Below are 5,434 nucleotides of genomic sequence, written 5' to 3'. Positions count from 1 at the left end.
TCTCTCTCTCTCTCTCTCTCTCTCTCTCTCTCTCTCTCACACACACACACACACACACACACACACACACACACTCACACACACACATCTATATAAGCATATGACTTATGATACGGTCAGTAACTCACTGGGACAGTCTGAGTCAAGGCAGGTGTAAATTGAGAGCCACTGCCCTCACCTTAGTTCTACAAAGCATGAGTAACTGAGTAAACCTTCCCTTTAACAGTCTGCTGCTCTGTGCTGGGAGTTAGGAAGGCAGGACAGATCATGGACACCATGGACCAGCCAGGCTTGGCCCTGCTTCTCCCAGGCCTCCCACCTCCAGGTTAGCCCTCCCTCATCCTTGGGAATCAAGATGGGTTGGCTGAGAATCAGCCCTACCACCATCTAAACCCCAGAACTCCGTGCCTCAAGGGGGACAAAAAAAAAAAGGCAGAACAGAGGGAGACAGAAGAGAGAAACCAGCTTGTGCAGACCCTGGGGACCTCTGTCACTTAGGCCTCGCCCACACACCAAACAAGAGCCTGGGAAAGTCTTCAGAGCTTGGGTCTCTCCCAAAGGGGGATATCAATCTCTAGTATACATGGGCATGTGCACACACATGTGCATTCAAACATGTATACACACATGCATCACATGTAAATAGTGAGTGAGGTTGGGTAGTGGTTGAAAGCCGCAAAGACAGTGGGATGTGAAATAGTATCGCCCGTGGGAAGCAACTTAGCATCCCCCCCTGAAAGTCAAACAGGGTTACCATATGATTGTGCAATCCCACTCCAGTTAAACGCACAAAGAATTAAAAACATGACCTCACGTAGGCTTCACCCGGATCTTCGTGCATCCTGATCCTGATTCACCACAGCCCTCAGCTCAGGTGTGCAGTGGCCAATGTTTAGACAACACAAATAGGACAGAGTTGTGAATGTGTCATCAGCCCTGAACAATGAGGAATGTCGATTTGTCCCTCAGCACAGACAACACTGAAAGCATTAAGCTAAGTGAAAGAAACCAGACACAAAGGTCTCCTGGCATGTGACCCAGACTAATTCACGGAGACAGGAAGTAGAGTAAGGGGAGGCGGGAAAAGAAAGTAACAGGGTTTCTGATAAGTGAGGGAGTGTTCTGGAATTGATTAGTGGCAGGTATCACACAGTACTGGAAATACATGAGAACCACAGATTGCTCACTTGCCACTGGTGAGTTTTCTGGGTTTCGTTTTTTTATGTGGATTTCCTCTCAATGAAGAACGTGTGAAGGCCAACAGTCTCGCCACGAGCAAGCCGTTCTATTTGTGTCTGTCTGTAAAGCTGCTGCACTGATTAGCCTTTGCCCCGAGAAGCCCCCATACCTCAGTGATGTCCCCGAGAGAAGGTGGGGAAAGCCATCCCCAGGGGAGCACTCCCTGGGGGCCACTCAGGGGGGTGTTCCATTTTCAAGAAAATGTCACACAAGAAAAGAGCGCCAAAACCAGCTCCAGCCCCCGTGCGGTCCGGGTCCTGTTGGGACTGCAGTTTCCTATCTGTCCATACCTCCTAAGGTCTTTCTGAGGCAGGATGTGGCCTGACAGAGCCCCAGGATGAGTGTTCACTCACAACAGTGCCTTTGGCATGCATTGCTGGCCATGTGTGGACTAGCAGTTGGGTCTGGTCTGACCACAGTATCCCACTGGAGAAAGCCATGGGCAGAGGTTTCCACTAAGTCAGTTCTGATTCAGTCTTATTCAGCCTCAAGGCACCCACAGAGGTGCTCCTAGCTCACAGATGTTTATGTGGAGTAATGGGACAGGATGTGGGTGCCCTCTGCCCCTTAGAACAGCTGCTCTGTGAACCACCATCCCACCGCCCACCCTCCTGTGCGTATTAGGAAAGTGCTTCACCACTGAGCTACACCTCAGTCCTTCCTGGGATGGTTTTGATGGGAACCAGCAGCGGAAAAAGCTGTCATCCCCACCCTGCCCCAAGAGACATCCCAGCTAAGCCAAGGGGCCAGATCCAGATCCCACCCAGTCATCTCTGGTCCGGAAGAAGTTAGAATGGCTAAGCACTTCGCCTCTCTAAGTACCATGTGTCTTGGGGCAGATGATCCCAGCCCCTTCCTCTGATGACCAAGCCTTAAGTCCTAACTGACTGTGTCCAGGAATCCCTGACCCTGGAGTCGGTTCTGCCTCAGGCCCCATCTTGGTAATCTTGCCAGAGAGTGGCTCTCCTCCATCTCTGCTGTACACGTTGTGTTAACCACATGTCTAAGCAACGAGAGATGCTCAGTGGTGAGCTATGCAGTGTGTAAATAAGAGTGATGGAGTCAGTCTAAAACCCCAGGTACCTCTAGAGTCATTAAGCTCTGGTAAACAGCTTCCCCTTCCTGGGTCTGAGTTCCTTTAACTGAGTGTGGAGATAGCTGCAGCCTGTAACCTCAGGGGCTGAGGCAAAGTGACTGCGACCAAAGGCTCAGGTCAGTCCTGTTTCAAAATTTAAAAAGGACAGGAAGAAGAGGAAGAGGACCTAAGAATGTAGCCCAGTAGTGGGGCCTATAGCATGTGTGAAGCCATAGGTTCAGTCTTTAGAAACACACACACACACACACACACACACACACACACACACACACACACACAGGAGTTGGAGTGGGGTCAGCGCCAATCTCCAAGAGCTTATGAAAAATCTCTAAGATAAGTCATATTTCTCTTTTAAAAGGATTGGTACGTACATTAATCGACTGTGTATGCTGAAGGGGCGCTTGCCTCAGCATTGCCTGTGAATGTCAGAAAGAGAACATGTGGTAGCCAGTTCTTTCCTTTCACCACGAGGGTTCTGGAGGATCGAACTCAGGGCGTCAGGTTGGCAGCAAGCGCCTTTACCCACGGAGTCCTCCTTGCCGTCTTTCCAGATAGTCCTAGGCAGGGAGGTGTGTGCTACTTGGTATATGTTCACCTCTATTATATTTAATAGCAGTTAGCCTGAATACTCTGAAGTCAGACTGGCTGACCGATTAGTGTCCCTCTTTGGCGGGAGGTAGAGGTAAGTGACATGTTTCAGAATGTTCTCTGGCCTCTGCTGGGTCAGCCCAGCCCTGAGAATAGGCCTGGAGGATTTTAATCCTGTCTAGCAGAGAGAAGTGGCCTTTGCCTGGTGCCAGGCTTGGCTCTACCTGACCCTACAGGCCTCTTCCAGCACAGCCCATAAAAATCAGGTGCTCTGAGCAGGCAAAGGTTGTGTGGCAATGGGGACTGGGAGGAGACAGGCTCAGTGTGCCTCCTGAGCCCAGACACAAGGACAGACCGTGTCCCTAGTGTCTCTAAGGACTTCCTGTCTGCCCTCCCACCCTTACCCCCTCCACCCACCCCCACCCCGCTTCTGTGGAATCCCTTCAGTCCTAGGACATCAAAAAGGTTGGACATTCCAGGAAAGTACCAGCCCGCCCAGGAAACCTGAACACCTGGCGGGGCCTCATCCGGCCCATTGTCCTGCAGGGACAGAAACAGAGCCCTAGTCATCAAGATTGTCCACCCCAGGGACATCTAGTCCCAAGCCTTCCATGGGTGGGGCACATAGTCAGGCTTCCTTCCTGCAGACTGTAGTCCAGTGGTCCCCTGGCCCCAGCCTCAGGCGGGCTACAGCACATCTAAGCAAACCCCCAGCAAAGACCTACTTTTCTGCTTGCCTCCAAGGGACCCCTGACTCTCTTTGCTGGCAGGTTACCACAGCCTAGTGTTCCCTACTAGAGCCCTGGGTATTAATGGTGTTCTCAGCCTGTGTCTTCCAGTTCCCAGTAGTGAGCATACAAAGAGAGCTTCACACACACCAGTTCCCCAAGGACCCTGGAAAGGCGGCAGACTGAAGTGAACATGTGCACAGATGTCTGTGTGTTTACTCAAGTGAGCAGCCCAGATGTTGGTGCCTGTGCGCTTCTGCGCATGCGTGTGCTGCCCCCTCCCCTCTCCCATGTGTGTTTCACGTGAGTGAAAACAAGAAAACAGGCTCAAGAGAAAACAGGGGTGGGGGGTAGGGGAGGACACACAGAGCCTGAGACAGTAGCAAACCGAGCCTCTGATCACAGGGGGCAGAGGTCCCCTTGCATCTTCTTCTTGCTTTGCCTGTGCTTAGGCCTGGGGTAGGGGTAAGTGTCTCCAGATGAGGTCAAGAATCTACAGATGGTGTTCAGGAAGGGCTGTCTTAGGCAACAGGCCCTACACCTCCTCATTCCCAGGCCCAATCTGAAAACTCTCCTAGGGCTACAGTTTGACCCAGCTGAGAAGTGACTCTGGGTTCCTGTGGTGGCCGGTGTGGATTGCCAACCTGACACCATCTAGAACCATCTGAGAGATGGGCCTCTGGGCATGCCTATGGAGAGTGGAAATGAGATTAATTAATGAGGAAAGACCATGTTAATTAGAGGTGAGGCCACGCCCTGGTCAGGGGAGCCTAGGTGATGAGTGGGGAGAGGACTCTGTAGGACAGTATCTGATCACCGCTCTTTGCCTCTTGAGTGTGTTACTCAACGCGACCAACTGATCGAGGCTCCCGCTACCCTTTGAATTCTTGGTCACAATGAACGTTAATCCTTAAACTTTGAGCCGGAATAAACGTTATCTTCCTAAAATTGCTTTTGTCAGAATATTTCTTCACAGCAACAGAAAAAGAAATGAAGACTAGATAGAGCCCTAGACATGCAGGATGCAGAGTGAGTCAGGGCTCCTGAGGCAGCTGGGAAGACAGAGACACTCAGAGCCAGGGGCAAAGGTCCTAAAACTATCTGGCCTATCCCAAGAGGCCAATGTGCACAGTGGAAAGGTCTCACATCTGCTAAGAAGCAGAGGTGACGTGGAGGCGAGAAAACCTCAAGGTTTTGAAATGTTCCCCCAACACCTTCACCTTGATGGGAACCCTCTAGATTCTGCCCACCCCTGCTTTCTTGGGGGAGGGGGCTGTGTGTAGGCAGGAACAGGCAGTCAGGAGCCCTGGCTTCTAGGCCTGGCTCTAATGGTCAGGTAATTCTGGGCATGAGACTGGTTCTCCAGGGCATTCTCTCCCTGTCTGTCAATGGAGGACCGTAGAGTCTACACCATGACTCTGCCTCCAAGGGCTACTGGGAAATGACATGGTAAGACGGGGCTTTGTTAACAGAATTCTGGCACCAGCCATGGGAAGAACCACCCCAGGATCTCAGTATCTTCCTCTTGGCTTCCCCTAAAGCTGTCCCGGGGAGAGGAAGGTGATTGTGGCTTCTGCTGGCCCACTTCCTGCAGCAGGGAGCATGGGAACTCACACTTCTGCTGTGTCACCTGCTCACTCATTTTTGCCACAGGAAAGCTCTCTCAAGAGTGAACCTCTAAGATGGGCGTGGTGGCACACGCCTTTAATCCCAGCACTCGGGAGGCAGAGGCAGGCGGATTTCTGAGTTCGAGGCCAGCCTGGTCTACAAAGTGAGTTCCAGG

This window comes from Mus caroli, chromosome 9, assembly GCF_900094665.2.
Source record: "Mus caroli chromosome 9, CAROLI_EIJ_v1.1, whole genome shotgun sequence".
NCBI lineage: Eukaryota > Metazoa > Chordata > Mammalia > Rodentia > Muridae > Mus > Mus caroli.
The sequence above is the reverse complement of the archived record's forward strand: the minus strand, read 5'-3'. Positions refer to the sequence as shown.